Source organism: Bubalus bubalis, chromosome 22 (genome assembly GCF_019923935.1).
Source record: "Bubalus bubalis isolate 160015118507 breed Murrah chromosome 22, NDDB_SH_1, whole genome shotgun sequence".
NCBI classification, from domain to species: Eukaryota; Metazoa; Chordata; class Mammalia; order Artiodactyla; family Bovidae; genus Bubalus; species Bubalus bubalis.
This window is the reverse complement of record NC_059178.1, coordinates 3,463,345-3,485,004: the sequence shown is the minus strand read 5'-3', so window position 1 is coordinate 3,485,004 and position 21,660 is coordinate 3,463,345.

The window sequence follows — 21,660 nt, the reverse complement described above, 5'->3', positions numbered from 1 at the left end:
GCCCACAAGTGTCACTGGCTTCTGACATTGGAGCCGGTCAGTTGTTTCAGCACTTACTCTTTGGGGAACTCTGGATAAATGACTTGACCTCTGTTTTCCTCTAAAATGGTGTAAAATGCACCCATTTCAAACCATCTTGAAAATCCGATGAGGTGAGAAAGTGCCTGACTTCTGACTCACTCATGCTCTGAGTGTCCTTAATTGCACTGTCATGACAGAGGGTTAGGTATTAGCTTCTTTACCAAGCTGTGGAAAATCTTGTGCAATTAATTAGACTAAAATGAAAGCTTTTGAGGGCAGGCGGTAGGGCAGTGTGGAACTGGAGAGGCAGTGGCCGTTTCTCCCTTAATGAGGGCACTGCTTTTAATTTGTGACCTGTTAGTGATGGCAGAACATTTATTGCCACCTCCTTCATGTTAGGTTTCACGAATACTATTGAATTGCCTGAAGCCCCTTGAACATTTTCATATAAAAATTCATGTCTTGATTTACACAATATTATCTCAAGAAACAGGAAGAAGAACTGGTCTGGTTAGCTTGGACTAGATTTGGATAAGGCTGTTTTCAGTGGCAGTGGCGGGGGGGGGGGGTAGTGGGGGGCAGGGAGGGCAGTTGTCTCATCAGAACAGAAGGGAAGACCTGCCTTTAGGGAACTTGAGTGGCATCCACCCCAGGGTTTCCACAGGGCTCCTCTGAGTCTGTCCTCCTGTGGACAAAACTTCAAGATCAATACCATTAACATTTTTATTTATTTATTTTTTACTTATTATTTTACTGCATGGCACTGGGAATCTTTGTGGCATCATGCAGGCTCTTTCAACACTCTCCTTGGCGCATGGGATCCTAGTTCTCCAACGAGGGAGCCAACCTGTGTCCCCTACATTGTGAGGTGGATTCTTAACCACTGGACCCTCAGGGAAGTTCCAAGTTAAATAACCATTTACGGATCACCCATGAGGAGCTCAGCATTTTAGAAACGATGGTTTTACTGTTTCACTTAGTGCTTATAATTTGGAAAGCATGATCATCTTTCTTATTCTATAGGGAAGGGAATAGCCTCTAGGAACCAGTCATCTCCCCAGAGTCAATTGGCCAAAGAGCGGAAGACAGGATTTGAACCCATGCCTCTGTCACCTCCGGAGAAGGCAATGGCACCCCATTCCAGTACTCTTGCCTGGAAAATCCCATGGAAGGAGGAGCCTGGTGGGCTGCAGTCCATGGGGTCGCTGAGTCGGACACGACTGAGCGACTTCCCTTTCACTTTTCACTTCCATGCATTGGCGAAGGAAATGGCAACCCACTCCAGTGTTCTTGCCTGGAGAATCCAGGGACGGCAGAGCCTGGTGGGCTGCCGTCTATGGGGTCCGCACAGAGTCGGACACGACTGAAGCGACTTAGCAGCAGTAGCAGCAGCAGCTCTGTCACCTCAAAGCTCCTCTCTCCTGCCCCTAGAACAGGGCCGCTTCCCACGGTGGGACAAGGGAGAGTCCTCATTCCGGAGCAAAGCTAAGGGTTCCCTTAGCTTTAACTTTCAGCCAGGGATTCTACCCCTGGGTTTTCCTGAGGGTTGCAGGTTGATTATTAACCCAGCTGATGAAGGAGACATCCCGGTAAGGGTAGCAGCAGCTGGGATTCCTCTCGCGCAGCCGGACAGCCAGGACCCCCACCTCCAGCGATGGACTCGCAGCCTCCGGAGGCTGGAAGCTGGCTCAGGTTATCCCGGAAACCCGGGGGCCCGCGGGGAGGCCGAGGCCCGCCGCACCCCCGGGAGGGGTTCTGGGTCAAGTGCGCAAGAAATTCTGAAAGATCCGCTCCCCGCCGGCTCGCCTGCTCCCAGCCAGCGCCCAGACAGCACCTCCTGAGACAGGCCCGCAGGGCTATTCGCAATGGGAAAGAAAGGGATTTGAAGAATGCAGGCAAAACAGCAGTGTGGCTGCCCTATTTCAGAAAGTCAGGCAGGAATTAGGAAGGTAGAAGAGATCGGTGCCACCATAAAACAAACAAACAAACAAACAAACAAACCCCGAACAATAGAGAAGGTAGAAATGACCAATCCTGCGTGATTCATCTGGACTTGGGCTGAGTGAGAGGCAGGGAGCGCTGGGTGGCTGTGTGGGTTATGACAACCTCTGGTTTTACTGTTTAGTGATTCCCAGATCCTCTGTCTTCAGGAAACACACGTGTGCCAGTTCATCAGAGAGCAGAGCAGAGGAGGAAAAACGTCCCATTTTGGAGGGGGGGCGGGGAGATATTTGCAATACAATACAGCACCTGTAACGAAAGTAAGAAAAAGTCTCCTTTTTTCTTTTTGAAGTTTTTATGCGTGTCACATCAAAAAGCGCAGATTTCTGAGAATTGGCAAATCAAGAGTAAAATTTTTGTTTAACTTTCAAAATGTGGTTATAGAAGAATATGAGGAAGTCAGGCTTATGCTTCACAGATGACTCCTTGGGGCCCTGGGAAAGTACCAGCCAGGATGATAAATCTGGGCTTTTCTTCCAGATTTTAATGAACATAAGGAGGAAGAAGGGTGATAATGTGCTCTAGGTGTGGCTTACTTGTAAACCACACTTTTCTAAGAATAAGCTGGTAAAATGATAAGTGTATATTTCTATATTTTGAGAAACATACTCTACTATAATTTTCAACCCGTTACAGTTATATTGGAATTCTCTCCATGATAAATATTCCCAAAGGGACACCGCTACTGGCCCCCTTTATCGTTACATTTTACTATTCCATTCCTGAAAACTATGGAGTCTTCCTTGGTCCCAGTTTGTCTGGGTCTTCCTGGTTTTAAAACTGAAAATCTCATGTCCTGGGAGTGGTCTCTGCTGCTGCTGCTGCTGCTAAGTTGCTTCAGTTGTGTCCGACTCTGTGCAACCCCATAGACGGCAGCCCACCAGGCTCTGCCGTCCCTGGGATTCTCCAGGCAAGAACACTGAAGTGGGTTGCTATATCCTTCTCCAATGCATGAAAGTGAAAAGTGAAAGTGAAGTCGCTCAGTCGTGTCCAACTCCTAGGGAACCCATGGACTGCAGCCCGCCAGGCTCCTCTGTACATGGGATTTTCCAGGCAAGAGTACTGGAGTGGGGTGCCATTGCCTTCTCCGGGGAGTGGCCTCAGTTCTAGGTAAACCCAGGGCAGCTGGTCACCCTTCTGTGCTGGCAAGTAAGTGCACTTTTGGCCCATTTAGCGCTGAAGGCCTCCACCTAAATAAACATGCCCCACTTCTTTTTTCCACTTTTGGCTCGTTTGTGAGAAAGGGGTAGTCATAACTCCCAGCCCCTTGGAATCACAAAGTTCATAAAGGGATGAATTGTGAATTGTGCAGGAGATTGTGAATGCAAAGCTCTCGGCCTGGCAGTTACTAAGCTCCCAATAAATGGCTCCTAAAACAAAACAAAACAAAACAAAAAGCACATCTGGGGGATGATAAAGAGTTTATGAAAGCTGAATGTTATCATGGTTTTATTGAGATTTTTTAAGTACCTGCTGAGTGAAGAGATGGAGAAAACGTCCTCCCTGACTTACGGACTTCACAGTTGAGTCGAGGACACAGATGAGCAAAACCAGATGAAACATCGACAAATGGCCCAGAATTAATAGTTAAAAGCTGTGTGAACTTCTTCACTAGAGAAAAGGAAAATGTTGGGTCGGGTCAGTTTGTGTGGTGTTTTTTTTTTTCCCCCAAAATTGTATTCAAGCCTTTATTTGAGTTCTAGTCACAGCAGTAAAATCAGAAAAACAAAACCAAAAAGAGTTATAAAGAAAGAAAATTGTCATTTATTTGCAGATAATATGACTGTCACTAGAGAAGATACAAGACAATCTAAATGTAAACCATTAAAATGAACAAGACTAAAGAAGTTGCCTGGATATAGCATCACAGCACATAAATCTATTTTGTATATCAGACATACATTTTTAACACAATTGAAAAACAGAGGTAATTTATACGGCAAAAGAAATAGTAAAGAGGAAAAAAAAGTTCAGAAAGAGTGCAGGATTGTGATGGATGAAGTTTTTAAACTTTTGAGGGACTTCCCTGGCAGCACAGTGGTTGGGACTTCACCTTCCAATGTGGGGGATGTGGCTTTCATCCCTGTTTGGGGGGCTAAGATCCCACGTGCCTCTCAGCCAGAAAACCAAAGCACAGACCAGAAACAATATTGTAACAAATTCAATGAAGACTTTAAAAATGGTCCACATTAAAAAAAAAATCTTGAAAATAGACTACACACTTGTGAAAACCATTCAAGAAAATCGAGTGACGAATTGAATTTTCATTCGTTTGCAGAATTTTTACAGATCCAGTGCAATTTTAGTTACAATGTACATGGAAGGGCAAAGCCCCAAAGTAGGCAGATGAATATCCCCAGTGAACTGCTGTTTGGAATAAAAAGTGAGTCCTTGAACTACCAAAAAGCGAGACATGATAACTTGGTAGTAATTATGTCGATATATTGTTGGTAGAGGTACAGACCCATTGATAGGGTCAGGTATTTTTTATTTCAGATAAAGAAGGATGTTGGTGAGCAGATGAGTTATTTCACAATTAAAACCCCCAGAGACTCAGAAATCTTAACAGGAGGTCTATCAAGTTATCACTGGGATTCTTCCTGGGTTGGTTTCCTAAAACTCACTCTATTTCTGTCATTTTGAAATCTGCCTGCCCTCTCCACGCTTTCATAGATGCTGTTTCTTAAAGGTCACTAGCAATCGCCACATCCCGCGGCCTCTCTTTATGTTGCATCACGTCCAACCTCTGAGCCTCACCTCCTCCTTCAAACTTGTGTAAAGTCTTCTCAACCCTGAGCAAGTTCCTCTTTCCTCTTGGTTTTTAAATGTCACTTTCCCAAGGTTCTGCTTTCATCATGTTCTCTAAGAGTGGTGACCTCATGTGCCCCCTTGAAGCCAACTGATTTCCAGTTTTCATCTCCATCTGGCTTCTTCCCCTGGGCACCAGCTTGACTCTGTCCCCCAGCCAGATTTCCTGACTTTCTAGGATTTGTTTACAGTTTTTATTAATTTTGGATTCCTTTCCTCCTCCTCTTGGCTACTCAAAGCTCTGTTTTCCTTTAAGGCCAATGTCAAAAGCCGTTTCCTCAAGAAGTATTTTCAGATTCCCCAATCAGAAATGACAGTCTATCTTTTATGTGCCCATAGCACATTTTTCTTATCATGATACAACACTGATTTCATTCACATTTATGTTAATTTTATATCTGCTTCTCCAAGTTGATTATAAGCTCCTACAGGTGGAACACAGATTGCATTTATTTTTCAATCCCCTGTGTCACTTAGCAAAATGGCATTCATTCACTTGCTCATTCATTCATTTATTCATTCATCCATAGATAATTTTGATCATATGTGCTAACCACTACATTTGACACTACAGATATAAGACAAAATAACCAACAACACATGTCTCTTTGGTGGGAAGACCAAGGCAAAACCAGAAAACTACAATTAATCCTTTATGTACTGGGCCAAGAGGTGAGCACAAAGTGTTGAGGGAGCTCTGAGACTCACAAAGTGTTTGTGTGTGCGTGTGTGAGTGCATGTGCGTGCACGTGTGTGTGTGAGTGAGTGTGTGAGTGTGTGTGTGCGTGCATGTGAGTGTGAGTGTGTGTGACTGTGTGTGCATGTGAGTGTGAGTGTGTGTGTGTGAGTGAGTGTGTGTGGCAGGAGGTATTGAAGTCTTCTTGGAGTAGATGTTGCCTGAGATGAGTGTATAAGTTATACATGTCTGTGTAACAAATGACCCTCAAATTTAGAAACGATGGGCTCGATAAAGGACAGAAATGGTATGGACCTAACAGAAGCAGAAGATATTAAGAAGAGATGGCAAGAATACACAGAACTGTACAAAAAAGATCTTCATGACCCAGATAATCACGATGGTGTGATCACTGACCTAGAGCCAGACATCCTGGAATGTGAAGTCAAGTGGGCCTTAGAAAGCATCGCTATGAACAAAGCTAGTGGAGGTGATGGAATTCCAGTTGAGCTATTCCAAATCCTGAAAGATGATGTCGTGAAAGTGCTGCACTCAATATGCCAGCAAATTTGGAAGACTCAGCAGTGGCCACAGGCCTGGAAAAGGCCAGTTTTCATTCCAATCCCAAAGAAAGGCAATGCCAAAGAATGCTCAAACTACTGCACAATTGCACTCATCTCACACGCTAGTAAAGTAATGCTCAAAATTCTCCAAGCCAGGCTTCAGCAATATGTGAACCATGAACTTCCTGATGTTCAAGCTGGTTTTAGAAAAGGCAGAGGAACCAGAGATCAAATTGCCAACATCCGCTGGTTCATGGAAAAAGCAAGAGAGTTCCAGAAAAGCATCTATTTCTGCTCTATTGACTATGCCAAAGCCTTTGACTGTGTGGCTCACAATAAACTGTGGAAAATTCTGAAAGAGATGGGAATACCAAAACACCTGATCTGCCTCTTGAGAAATTTGTATACAGGTCAGGAAGCAACAGTTAGAACTGGACATGGAACAACAGACTGGTTCCAAATAGGAAAAGGAGTACATCAAGGCTGTATATTGTCACCCTGTTTATTTAACTTATATGCAGAGTACATCATGAGAAATGCTGGACTGGAAGAAACACAAGCTGGAATCAAGATTGCCAGAAGAACATCCATAACCTCAGATATGCAGATGATGCCACCCTTATGGCAGAAAGTGAAGAGGAACTCAAAAGCCTCTTGATGAAAGTGAAAGTGGAGAGTGAAAAAGTTGGCTTAAAGCTCAACATTCAGAAAACCAAGATCATGGCATCCGGTCCCATCACTTATTCTGGGCTCCAAAATCACTGCAGATGGTGACTGCAGCCATGAAATTAAAAGATGCTTACCCCTTGGAAGGAAAGTTATGACCAACCTAGATAGCATATTCAAAAGCAGAGACATTACTTTGCCAACAAAGGTTCGTCTAGTCAAGGCTATGGTTTTTCCTGTGGTCATGTATGGATGTGAGAGTTGGACTGTGAAGAAGGCTGGGCACCTAAGAATTGATGGTTTTGGACTGTGGTGTTGGAGAAGACTCTTGAGAGTCCCTTGGACCGCAAGGAGATCCAACCAGTCCATTCTGAAGGAGATCAGCCCTGGGATTTCTTTGGAAAGAATGATGCTGAAGCTGAAACTCCAGTACTTTGGCCACCTCATGCGAAGAGCTGACTCATTGGAAAAGACTCTGATGCTGGGAGGGATTGGGGGCAAGAGGAGAAGGGGATGACAAAGGATGAGATGGCTGGATGGCATCAGTGACTTGATGGACGTGAGTCTGAGTGAACTCCGGGAGTTGGTGATGGACAGGGAGGCCTGGCGTGCTGCGATTCATGGGGTTGCAAAGAGTCGGACACGACTGAGCGACTGAACTGAACTGAAAGACCCAAGAATTGGTGATTTTTTGAAATCTATTTTTAAAGACTGTTCATCACTGCAGTAACTCTTAAAGAATACATAGTTCATTTCTCTAAGAGCACACAGGGCTTCCCTGGTGGCTCAGATGGTACAGAATCTGCCTGCAATGAGGGAGACCTAGATTTGATTCCTGGTTCAGGAAGATCTCCTGGAGAAGGGAATGGCAACCCACTCCAGTATTCTTGCTTGGGGAATCCCATGGACAGAGGAGCCTGGTGGACTGTAGTCCATAGGGTTGCCAAGAGTTGGACATGACTGAGCAATGAACCCTCTCAGGAGCAAACAAGAATAAATGCATGATGAACCAGAGCCTGGGGGCCCCACGGGTGTGTGACTTGAGATGCTTCTGGTGTGCCTTTCGGGAACTGCCTATAGGCTTCTGGTGGATTCTGCCTTTGCACAGTGTGTGACGGCTTGGCTGGCTCCTGTGGCTTTTCTCCACCCCTCCTTCTGCCATTATGCCAGCAGAAAGAATCGGCACAAAAGAGGCCACTTCATAGCTTCCAATGGCCTGCAGTGAGAGAGGGGGAGTCCGATCAACCCCCACCCCCACCCCAGGGAGGTGGGAAGATAGGAGGTGATGAGGTTGGGGCATCTAAAGTCAACCTGAAAATTGATCCAGCTTCTGAGGCCTGTCGATTCCCTCTGAAAATGGGCCACAGTCGTTGGGTGACTCAGCAGGGCAATCATCAGAAAGTATCTTTTTCTTGTTGTTTTTTTTTTAATGGGCTCAGTGAAGGGAACAAACAAACAGATACATTAACAGAATTGACAACGATTTCAACTTCTTATGTCATATATGGAAATGGCTTTCATTGTTTAACTAGCTACCCCCACAGACAAAAAGTCTGATGACCCACACTTGTCTGCTTTTCTCTGCACACTGGTTTTGTAGAAGCCAGGGGTCTCTTTGCCATCGAATAGGTAACTCAAAACTGGACAGAGGCTCAGATAAGACCCTGCCCCTAGCTGATTGTTCCGACACCCAGAAACACACACGGGATTCCCGTTTGTCATTTATCTCACTGCAGACAGGAAAGCTGGGTGTGGGGTGCTGTGGATCTGCTCAGGCACAGGGCCCCGTGGGACTTCAAATTGCCCTTCTGGCAGCTGGGATGACTCAGAGCAGCTCTCCAGCCAGCACTTTGGGGCCTGGCAGGGTGGGGCCGTGTGTAGCTGAGCTCCAGAGACCTCCCCAGTTGCTTTATTTTAAGCCACAGGGTCTTACAGTAACAGGTTCATAGAAACTGCACGGCTGGCTAGGGAGTGGGAGGGATTAAATACTCTCTCGGTCCCCGTTTTAATAATAGTTTACCCTTTCCCATTGCTTCCTGTGTGCCAGCTTCCGCATTAAGCACCTTGTAAGTATCATTTCACTTAATCCTTCCAACAACTTTCAGGGCTAAAAGTGATTAGTCCCACTTTTTTTTAAATAAGAGGGAGATGGAAGGTTTGGAAGTCTGCCCAGTCGGAAGACTAGACCCAGAGGTAGAGACACAACCCAGATCCGTCTGACTCCAAAGCCCATGTCCCTGGTCTTCAGGGTAGATCTGCTCGTAACCTCTCCCTGTGGGGAATTAATTCCGTGAGCACTGTGAGAAGGCAGATGCTTTACTGAGCACTTCAGAGAATATAAACACTGGGACATGTGGTCCCTGTTATCTGGGAGTCACTGGACTCTGGAAGAGCCTCTCAGGGACATCAGGAAATGTTCATTTTAGTCTCAGTTCTGTCTGTCACCTGAGGGGTGACCCTGGCTGATTTATTTAGTCCAGGATTCCTTTTTTCGTTCAGCTCTAAGATGGAGATAACAGCACAATTGTGAATCGAGACAGGGAAAGGCAGAGGATGGTGTGTTGAAAAGTAACAGGTTCTTGGAAAAGTGCAGCTTCATTCATCTCTCACAAGATACCTGGCTTTTTTTTGAGAAGGAAATGGCAACTGACTCCAGTGTTCTTGCCTGGAAAATCTCATGGAGCCTGGCAGGCTACAGTCCATGGGGTCACAAAGAGTCGGACACGACTGAGCGACCAAACAACCTGGTTTTTAACTGGGCAGGTCCTGAGGCAAAGTGTGCTCAGGCAAACGCGAGTGTCTGGACACCCCCAAGGAACCTCCCTTGTCCTCCACCTCATGTTGTGTCTCTCCACTCGCGATTCCGTCAGCTGGGCCATCGGATTATGAGCCTTCTCTGCCTCCCGCAATCAGCACCTCCGTCATTCCTCGTCTGGCTCATTGTCACAGTGTTCTGATGGGCCCCTGGCGTCTGCCCTGCTTGTCTCTCTAGACTCAGCTTCACTATCACCTTGTCGGGGAAGTCTTCTGTGAGTATCCTTTTAAAACTTGCATCGTCACTTGCTGGACCCTAATCTTGCTTTATCCCTCTTCACCACTTTATAGAAACGTGTTGATTTGCTGAGTTTGATACCCACTTTAGAATGGGGGGCCCCTGAGGGGAAGGGGCCGCGGCCTTCCTGTGTCTGCTGAATGACCAGGACCCAGGGCCCCGCAGGTGACAGCCATTACCTGCATTCACCCCGTCAGTTCACTGTCAACATAGTCTGCTTTTTTTTTTAATTGAAGTAAACTTGATGCATAATGTCATATAAGTTACAGGTGTACAATATAGTGATTTACAATTTTTAAAGGTTATACTCCACTTAGAGTTATAAAATACTGGCTGTAATACAGGAGACTTGGGTTTGATCCCTGGGTTGGGAAGATCCCCTGGAGAAGGGAAAGGCTACCCACTCCAGTATTCTGACCTGGAGAATTCCACGGACTGTATAGTCCATGGGGTTGCAAACAGTCAGATACGACTGAGCGACTTTCACTTTCACAGATTAAATATTTTGAGAGGAAGATAATAATGTAACTGAAAAATATCTTCATCTAACACATTACATTATTTTATATTTGTGTTTACTATTATCTACTGAATTTACTTTGCTTTCACTTGAAAGCATTGATTATACTCCCTGCATGGGACACTATATCCTGGTAGTTTCTTTTATTTGTTTGTACTTCTTGATCTCTTATCCCTGTGATTGCCCTTCCCTCTCTCCACTGGTAACCACCAGTTTGTTCTCTGTATCCGCGAATCTCTTTCTTTCTTGTAGTCACTAGTTTGTTGTATCGCTCTGCTGTTCTTAAATTACATTAAAAAAAATTCATTTATTCACTTATAACTGTGCTGAGTGTTCATTGCTGCTCAGGCTTTTTCCTCTAGCTGTGCTGAGCGGCGGCTACTCTCTAGTTGAGCTGCAGGGACCTCTCTTTGCAGTGGCTTCTCTTGCTGTGGAGCATAATCTCTAGGGTGTGTGGGCTTCAGTAGCTGTGGTCCCCGGGCTCTGGAGCACAGGCTCAGGAGTTGTGGTGCATGGGCATCATTGCCACGAGGCATTCGGGATCTTCCTGGACCAGGAATCAAACCCATGAGCCCTGCATTGGCAGGCAGATTCTTTACCACTGAGCCACGAAGGAAGCCCATTAAAGTACATTTTTAATCTTAAAAAGATTCAGGATGTGCAGAAAGGTAGAAAAAAAGGGGGAGGAATTTACCCATAATGGCAGTAGCAGAAATAATCACGGCCAATACCTCTAAAACAATTTTAATGTTTCAATATAATTTTATGAGTATTTTAATTACAAAGTCTTTATTATAGCCCATTTCACCCCATCGGTTCTGAATTTTGACTCTTTTTTAAAAACTGAAGTATAGTTGGTTTACAAAATTGAATTTTGATGCTTGACTTGAAACTTTTGAACACTAGAGTGAGCCATATCTGGGGTCTATGTTTAGCATTGTCACCCAAGTATTTGAAGAATGTTAGGTCTAAGAAGCACATGATACATCGTGGGCTGCTGCTTATGTGTCTAATGGCCTGACAACACCCTCTACTTTATCCACGTATTAATTAATGTATTAATAGACTACTTACTCGGCACCTACCCTGTGTGGTGCCTCTAGGTCCCTGTGTCTGAACCTTGCACTGTTGTTGTGTCATCTTTCTCGTAAATTTGCGTTGTGCAAACTATAGCAATAGTCGGGCCATCCTGCTGAAGGCGTGTGGTTCAGGACAATGGCTTGACTCATCCTCCGTTGGTGAATTTTATGATAAAGCCCATGACTATCAAAGAGGCAGTGAGTTTTCAAGTGGGGGAGAACCTTAGGCTCAGAGACAGGAAGACCAGGCTCTTGTCCAAGTGTTGCAATGAACTTACTGGAAGAACTTGCAAAGTCACTTATTCTCCTGATGCCAGTTCCCACATGGAGAAAAAGTCAGGGTGGAGGGGGAGGAATGGAGGGTGGGTAATTCCTTAACTCCATCAAAGATGCATGATCTTGGCTAATTGCCTTGTGAGTTTCCATCTATTCCATACACCATATGAAGCAATTAACCAGACCAAACACCCTCCTTCCCAACCAGCCATACCATCAAAATCCATCTCAGCAACATTTACTGTCTTCTGCTCAGGTTCCCTGGAATAGGCCCAGCTGTGGAAACAACATCTAGTGTCACTTTGTGTATGTTTATGCAGACCTTTTGGAGAAGGCAATGACACCCCACTCCAGTACTCTTGCCTGGAAAATCCCATAGATGGAGGAGCCTGGTGGGCTGCAGTCCATGAGGTCGCTAAGAGTCTGACACGACTGAGTGACTTCACTTTCACATTTCACTTGCATGCATTGGAGAAGGAAATGGCAGCCCACTCCAGTGTTCTTGCCTGGAGAATCCCAGGGACGGGAGAGCCTGGTGGGCTGCTGTCTATGGGGTCGCATAGAGTTGGACACGACTGAAGCGACTTGGCAGCAGCAGCAGCAGCATGCGGACCTTTGGCTGTTTCTGAGTCTGAGGAAGATTCTCTGGTCTTTTTCAGAGCTTTCCATCTTCAAAGAAAGGGTGAAAAGAATTGAGGATTCTACCCACCCTAAATAATGCTCTCAGTTGGGGCCAAAATACTGATAATCTCTTGCTGCTTGCTGACACTTTCAAATACAAAATGTCTCTTAAAGCCTTGTTGAATGTTCTCATCTTAAAGCCTGACCACTTGCATATCATTTCAATTTTTTAATGCTTTAAACTTGCTACACAGTTATCTTGTTCAACCTGCTGTGAAACAGAAGGGAAAAAGCCATTCTGGACTGCCTCATTTTTAATTCTATGCAAATGTAGCATTTCTAAACCTTGCTCTTTCTCCCCAGTTTGGCTCAGACTTGAACACCCTCGATGACATGTACCTTTGGAATGCCACCAAACAGGGCCGTGCTTCCTTTGCCAGAGAACACCTGTGCCTGGTAACCTGTGAACTTCGTATTGTCTCCGAGGAGTGTTTCGTTTTACTTGACCGCAGGCAACTTCTCTGTCAAGTGCAGTGTGACCCCATCTTCCTATAGGATTCCTTGCTGAGAATTCCCATAGGAAGACAAGTTGCCTTTGCCTGTAAATGTTTCCTTAGATATTGCCGCTTTCTTTCACTGTTTTCTCCCCCAACCAGATACAAATGCTATTGTTCAGTTGCTCAGTCATGTCCGACTCTGTGACCCCATGGACTGCAGTACTCCAGGCCTCCCTGTCCATCACCAACTCCCGGAGCTTGCTCAAACTCATGTCCATCAAGTTGGTGATGCCATCAAACCATCTCATCCTCTGTCATCCCCTTCTCCTCCCACCTTCAATCTTTCCCAGCATCAGGGTCTTTTCTAATGAGTCAGTTCTTCCCATCAGGTGGCCAAAGTATTGGAGCTTCAGCTTCAGCATCAGTCCTTCCAATGAATATTCAGGCTTGATTTCCTTTAGGATGGACTGGTGGGATCTCCTTGAAGTCCAAGGGATTCTCAAGAGCCTTCTTCAGCACCATGGTTCTAACGCATCAGTTCTTGGGCCTGCCAGGCTCCTCTGTCCATGGAATTTTCCAGGCAAGAATACTTGAGTGGGTGTCCATTCTCTTCTTCAGGGGATCTTCCTGACCCAGGGATTGAACCTGGGTCTCCTGCATTGCAGGCAGATTCTTTACCATCTGAGCCACCAGGGAAGCCATGGATATAAATAAAGATCATATTTTTTCCAGCTCTTTGTTTTGATTGCATGGCAGGCTGATGCTTTGATATATTGACTGAGCATTTGCTGGAATACTTCATGAACTTCCTTCTGTTGAACAGACAGAAACCAAGCTCCATTGCCTTTGGGCAGAACCAAAGAAATAAGAAAAAAAATCTTGGTTTTTTTTTTTTTTGTTTGTTTGTTTGTTTTAAAAGCCAACAGCTAGGTGTAAGGTAAAGATCTGGAGGAATGGATGGGCAAGCAGAGCCAATTCTCCTACTGGTGAAAATGAGTTAATGTTGCCCAAGACAGAAGAGACCCCAAGAGGGGAGAGTTCCGTGAGGCTGGGACCGGGGCACAGATGTGGGCAATCATGGGGCCAGCTGCAGCGCCACTCTCTGTCTCCAGCACCGGGGAGCTGTGGGGGGTCCCCTGTGCGGCCTCCAGGCTCCTGGCTCTCTTGTAGCGCCACTGTCTGTCTCCAGCACCAGGAGGCCATGGGGGGTCCCCTGTGCGGCCTCCAGGCTCCCGGCTCTCTTCATGAGCATCTCTGTCTCCTATGTGCCTTCCGTGTCCTCTCATTCAGGGAGATAGTCCACAAGCTTCAGCTGCCTGTATCCCAGGTCTGTGCTCAGCATCTTCCTACAGCTCACTGTGAGAAACCCCCCATTCCACAGGGGAGGACATTTAAGCTGTCAGGAAGGTGCCTTGTTAGTTCCTTCTGCTCTTCCCTTAAAATCCTAATTTACTGCCTCCAAACTGAAGAATATTGGGTGTTGGCAGGCCCTCTACTTCCAGAGTCACACTTCAACAGACCTAGTAGAGATCGTAAAGCTGTCAGAAGGTGGGGCTTGATCAATTTCCCAGTCTCAGATTAGCTAATTCCAAAGTGTTAATTCTGTGATCCTTTCAGGCACACCTAAAGCTCAGAACTATTTGCTGCACTTAGAGAATTATTTAGTGTGAATTATTCATATGGCTTAGTGTTAATGTTTTAATTCATTGTAGAACCTAATGGGTGTGATCAATTTCACCCAATCAGTTTGGGAGGATACAACTCCAGAGTCATTTCACTTTGTTTGCACATTTTTCATCAGAAGAAGCTAGTATATTAATACCTGATTCCATGAGACAAATTCAGTAGGGAAGGGAGGTGTATTGCTGAGTGTATAAATAATTCACTGTTATAAATAATTCCAAAATCTGAGTTAGCACAATGAAAATTTCATTTGTTGGTCTCATAGAGTCTAATGCTGATGTTCCTGGTTGAGGTCCTTAGCCTTCTTTTGGGCTTCCCAGGTGGCGCCAGTGGTAAAGAACTCACCTACCAATGCTGGCGATGTGAGACTTTCCATCCTGGTGGGCCGCGTCCATAGGGTTCTTCAGAGTCGGAAACGACTGGAGAGACAGCATGCACACGCTAGTCGTCTTTCTTCCAAGGACTGATTGAGGGACCCAGGATCTTTCCGTCTTGAGGGTTTCTCATCTTTTGGCTTCAAGGTCATTGTTATGAGCTGAATTGTGTCCCCCTCCTCAAATGCCTGTATTGAGACCTTAACCTCCAGTACCTCAAAATGTGACACTGTATTTGGAGCTAAGTAAGTATTAGTTGCTTAAATGTGTCCGACTCTTTGCGACCCCATGGACTGTAGCCCACCAGGCTCCTCTATCCATGGGATTCTCCAGGGGATATTCCTGATCTAGGGGTCAAACTTGGGTCTCCTGTATTGCAGGCAGATTCTTTACCATCTGAGCCACCAGGGAACTAGGGCCTTAAAAAAGGTGATAAAGTTAAAAGGAGGTTGTTAGTGTGAGTTCTAATCCAATCTGACTGGTGACCACATTTGGAGAGGGAATCTCATGGCTACATTAAGAGACACTAGGGATGACTTGCACAGAAAAAAGACCACGAGAGGACACAGCGAGGAGCCACACAAACCAGGGTGAGGGGCCTTGGGGGAAACCAAAACTGCTGATTCAGTGGTAGCGATGGGTATATAAACTCTGGTTTTGACCCATCATGTTCTAGCCGTGAGACACTAGGCAAATCACCTGACCTCTCTGATTCGGTCTTCCCATTTGTAAACAGAGGTAATAGCAGAATGCAGCTCCCAGGGTTGCTGTGTGGATGAAATGAGTTAATACATGGGATGAACTTAACACAGTGCCTGGTATACAGTAGGTGTTACATAAGTGTTTGCTATTACTGTTATTCATTCCTAGCAAAGTATTATCACTGTCTATGGACATAAAGCTGCCAACGTTTTTCTGTGTTGGCATCACATTTTTCAGGAAGAGCGGAAGCTATCATTGTGAAGAAAGCTAACACATTGATTTAACAAATGATGACAATCTTCCTAGATCTGATGGGCAGTATTTCATTTCTTTTCTGCCTTTTTCTAGTTCACGATTCCAAGAGGAGCTGATGTGAAAGATATAATATAGGATATTGGTTGGAAAAAAACATGAATTCCTGGGTCATCGGACTTGTGTTCAAATCCCACTTCAACCATTAGACCAGCCGTGGATAGGTAAATGCAAATAAGAATGCTATTCTTTTCATTCATTGTATTGGCAAGATTTCAAGCTATTAATGATTTAATACACACCTGTTTGTTTTTTTTCCTGGCCTTCCATCAATTCCTTCTGTTCTATGGCAGCAATACCACATACATTTTGCATCTAGCCCTATTTGGAATCCAGGTCTATTCCTGGACTGCTCAGTTAAATGTGCCAATAAATTCCCTCATTAATTTAAATAAAAAAAATAGAGGAGAATTGCATAAAAGCCTGAAAAGAGAAAATGAGCACTTGTCTTGGAGACTCACAAGTCCAGGCATGCTTCCTAACACATGCCTCAGAATCCGCCTACTTCAGGAAAGATCCACACTTCACATCCATTGTCCCAGTCACCACCCTGGACATCTTGCCCTGTTCTCCAGACCTGCCCCACGGACCACGTGGGGCAGCGGGTCGCAATTTCATTCTGAGAAAAGGACCATGTGATTGGTGAGAGAGACCAAGCTTAATCTCAGAGCAGTTAAAGAAGCCTGGAGGTCTGAGTGGGCAGAGCATCCAGGCCAAGACTTGCCAAGTGTGTGTGGGTGTGTCCGTGACTCAAATTCTGGAGCTGAGTGGGAATAAAACTAATTTCTGGAGGCAGGTGAAGGAGACTGGGGGGAGGGCAGGACGTAGCTGTTAACAGTGGGACCTTCAGGCCATGGGTCACAGAGAGTCAGATGGTTTAGCAAGCGAGCTCGCATCTTCCCTTCTTTGACTTTTCAGAAAGAATTCTTGCCAGGTCTGGCAGGATGCATGCAGAGACTAAGCGTGCCTGTCCTTGCCCACTTTCTAGTCCCCCTTCATGCTCAAGGCAGGGTTCTCTTCTTTTTCCCTGCTCTGATGGCGCTTCAGAACACTGGCCTTCTCAACCAAGACCTCACATGTGAGGTGACGGAGTAGTGGTCCCCGACAGCAGAGATCTCATCTTCAAACAAATGGTCTTGAATCTAATGGCACAGAGGCTGCAGCTGGGAGGCCCGGATACCATGGTTGCTGTGTGAACTTGGGCAGACTAGGCTTGAATGTCAAAGTCTCGGTGTTCTCCTTTGAAAAACAGGCATTGTAAAATCAACTGAACTAGTTGGAGTCAAGGTAAAGTTTCTAGTTCCAGAGGTAAAAGCAAATTCTTCTTCTTCCAAGTGAGTGCAAGCCAGTTAGTTGCCTGGGGTATAAGAAAGCAAAGACCAAACGCTGCCTCCAGCTTTCCGAGTGCAGGAGGGAGGCAAGCTGGGAGCCAGGGGTCAGTTCCTGCACTGCAGAGTTGCGCAAGCACCCTGTGGAACAGGAGCATCGTCTCCCCAGCTTGCCGGGATCTGAAAACACTGGCTTCTGAACTGCATTAAAGCGTAACACTTCTGACACCAAATGTGTGGGTGCTCCCCTGCTCCCACCCCCATCTTCCACCTCTAAACAAATCTCCTAGTTCTCCAGATTCAGTTCACTTCTGACACCACCTACCTGGGCAAGACTGCCATCACACCTATACTTCTGACTGAGTGGTGATAAATCGGGGGTTCCCTTGACCCCCTTCTCAGGTTCAATCATTGCTAGAATGGCTCACAGAACTCAGGAAAACGCTCACTTACATTTACCAGTTTACTGTAAAGGATTCAACTCATAGTCAAATAAAATATTCACAAATCAAATGTAATATTACAGCAGAGAACAACATATCAAGACTGAGTAGTTTTATCCTGGAATGCAAAAATCGTCCAACATTGAAAAAATCTATAAATAAAAATTCATACAAATTAAAAGAAAAACCCTACATATTAATAGGTATTCAAAAGTCAGGTGATAATTTATTAATAGCATCCATTGAAAAATAAGAGCTACTTAAGTACAGTACGATTTACCAAAACACAAAAACAAGCGTTATACCAAGAGTCATAGTGCAAAAGAAGTCATTTGAATTAAAATCAGAAATATGATAAGAATATGTACTATGTCAAATTACTTTTACTTCTACATTGTTTTGGAGGGTCTAGCTAATGCAATAAAAATTAAATAATCCGTATAATGAAGAGAAAAAATATTAGAGTTAAAAACCAATTTCAGTAAGTTATTTGGACTTTTTTGTTTGCCTTTTAAGTGAGTGAGTGAGTGAATGAAGTCGCTCAGTCGTGTCCGACTCTTTGCGACCCCGTGAACTGTAGCCTACCAGGCTTCTCTGTCCATGGGATTCTCTAGGCAAGAATACTGGAGTGGGTTACCATTTCCTTCTCCAGGGGATCTTTCTGACCCAGGATTCGAACCTGGGTCTCCTGCATTGGAGGCAGATGCCTTAACCTCTGAGCCACCAGGGAATACTATTTATTTATTGAATAATGTTATAACTTAGTGTAAATATGTTTTGTGTTTTATGTAAACAGATTTAATACTCTTTTCCTTTAAAACTGAGAATTTTGTATCCCCCCTAAAAATGCTTTCCCCACTCAAAACTATACAAAATAGTTTTATATATATATATATTTATTTTTTTTAATTTTATTTTTAAATTTTACATAATTGTATTAGTTTTGCCAAATATCAAAATGAATCCGCCACAGGTATACATGTGTTCCCCATCCTGAGCCCTCCTCCCTCCTCCCTCCCCATACCATCCCTCTGGGTCGTCCCAGTGCACCAGCCCCAAGCATCCAGTATCGTGCATCGAACCTGGACTGGCAACTCGCTTCATACATGATACTTTGGGTTCATCTGGAATCTTTTTTGGCTTAAGAATCAGTGTTGGGATCCAGATTTATCTTCAAAATGGTTGTCCAACAGTATTTTTTTGGCTACACTTTGTGGCTTGTGGGGTCTTAGCTCTATCCCAGGAATTGAACCCATACCTTTGGCAGTGGAAGTGCTGAGTCCTAACCCCTGGACTGCAGGGGGGTTCCCCAACAACACTCCCCCAACCCTGTTTTTAAAAAATTATTTATTTAATTGGAGGCTAATTACTTACAATATTGTGGTGGTTTTTGCCATACATTGAGATGAATCAGCCACAGGTGTACATGTGTACCCCATCCTGAACCCCCTCCCCCCTCCCTCCCCAACCCATCCCAAAGGGTCATCCCAGTGCACCGGTTTTGAGCACCCTGTTTCATGTATCGAACCTGGACTGGCAATCTGTTTCACATATGGTAACATACATGTTTCAATGCTATTCTCTCAAATCATCTCACCCTCGCCTTCTCCCACAAAGTCCAAAAGTCTGTTCTTTACATCTGTGTCTCTTTTGCTGTCTCGCATATAGGGTCGTTGTTACCATCTTTCTGAATTCCATATATATGCGTTAGTATACTGCATTGGTGTTTTTCTTTCTGACTTACTTCACTCTGTATAATAGGCTCCAGTTTCATCCACCTCATTAGAACTGATTTAAATGCGTCCTTTTTAATATCTGAGTAATATTCCGTTGTGTACATGCACCACAGCTTCCTTATCCATTCGTCTGCCGACGGACATCTAGGTTGCTTCCATGTCCTAGCTATTGTAAACAGTGCTGCGATGAACATGGGGTTACACCCAACACCACTTTTTAAACGATTCTCTTTCTGCCCTGGATTTGAAATGCCAACCTGACGGTGAAATGTATTGTGGAATGCGATTTGGTCTGTTCCTCTACTACTGTTTCTTCCTTGGCAGTTCCGAGGTATTGTAATGCTTGCGTCTGGATTTTACGTTTTTACTATTTGAAAGAACAGTTTTCTAGAGAGAATCTTCAGTCTTTTCAAATGAGGAGAGGAAGGTGCAAGCAGAGAGGTTGCTGATGCTGCAGAAGGGTGGGGTTAAGACGGATGAAAGCTGAGGAGGCTGAGACAGACGGGGTTTCCTGAGCCGGAATGAGGAGCTGCTCTCGACCAGGAGGAAGCACACCCGGACGCTCGGAGCAGCCGGAGGAGGAAGGGCCGCAGGCTCGCGTTTCTAACCGAGTCAGGGAGACGCCAGCTGGGTGTTGCTTCAGAAGTTAACGGTCAGGCTGCGAAGCAGTGTGTGTGTTATGAAGGGCTTTGTTCCAACACGGACCGTCTAATCCAGCGTGTGTTGATTTGTTAACAGTCCCATTCTAGTTCCAGATCTCTTTACAAGCAAAAGAGAGACTCACAGTGTGAATAGCAGAGCAAGTTTGACGCTGCCTCTCCTCCTCCCTAGGGGCTTCCCAGGAGGCTCAGTGGTAAAGAACCTGCCTACCAATGCAGGAAACTTGGGTTCGATCCCTGGGATGGGAAGCTCCCCTGGAGGAGGAAGTGGCCACCCACTCCAGCATTCTTGTCTGGAGAATCCCATGGACAGAGGAGCCTGGTGGGCTACAGTCCTTGGGGTCACAGAGAGTCCAACCGACAGAACACAGGCGGGCTGGCTGGCTGACTCCTCCTTCCCAGACTCAGAGGGAGTAAAAGGGTGTATTGTTCCTGTCCAACAGTGAGTTAAGGATTGGAATTTTTTACCATGTCAGTCAGGGGCCAGTGGTCACTCATTGCAGAGAAGGGGGCAGGGGCCACCGCTTCACCTGAAGTGCTGCCTCTAAAAAACACCAGGTCCTGCCTCACCTAATTAGGGAGAAACAACAGGTCCACCAGGTCATGTCAGTGGGGCCAGAAGTCTCCAGGGGTGAGTGGATGTCCTGTTACTCCAAACCGCCCCGGGACAGGCGGCCACAGAGCACTTCTTGTTCCAGGGCTAGCCGGCTATCTTGGCATGAGAACACACCTATCTTTTAAAAATAACCAGCCCAGAATCAAACACAATGATGTTTGTTGTTTAGTCTGTAAGTCCAACTCTTTGTGACCCCATGGACTGTAGCCTAACAGGCTCTGTCTGATGTCTGTGGGATTTGCCAGGCAAGAATACTGGAGTGGGTTGCCATTGCCTTCTCCAGGGGATCCTTCTGACTCAGGGATAAAACCTGAGTCTCTTGCGTTGGCAGGAGGGTTCTTTACCACTGGGTCGCCAGGGAAGTCCATCAAACATCTGCATCTAAAATCCCTTCTGCTGTTTTTTTACTCAAGTGGCATCGGCCTGGTTTATACTCAAAAATTTTAATAAATTTACTAGATTGATCTCCGCTATGAAAGGAAGAGACTCTCTTTACAAAATGGCATTTGCCTTTTGGGGTGCTGACCCCAAGGGTGGTTCCTCTGGGGACCCTATCAATGAGATTAGGCTAATGGCATTCAGTCTCTGGTCTCCATATATTGTGAGGGGGTGCAAAGGTTTCCAAGGGACACCCAAACCCAAAGAGGTTTCAGGAATGAATGGTCTGGGTCTCAACTTCAATATGTATATCTTCCGAAAATTTAATCTGCTTGAGAGTTTGCCTCAGGTCATCTTTTATAACCACCTTGTACGCATTCATCATGAATCTCAGTGAGGCTTCTGCCCCCACCCCACCCCAGCCCACCAGGTGTGAACGACCCTGAGAAGAAAGAGGGGGACAGTTGGAAATGTGGGTGGGGGGCTGAGGAAGCCAGTGACTCACGAGGGGCTGATGGGGTTTTGGAAATCAGGGAGCTTTCAGTCAGAGGACAGAAGCTGCCTGTGAGCTTTTAGTCGGACACCTAGTCAGGTGGTTTGGTTTTAGTGATCGACAGCTAATAAGGTAACTTATTTTTAGTGATATATC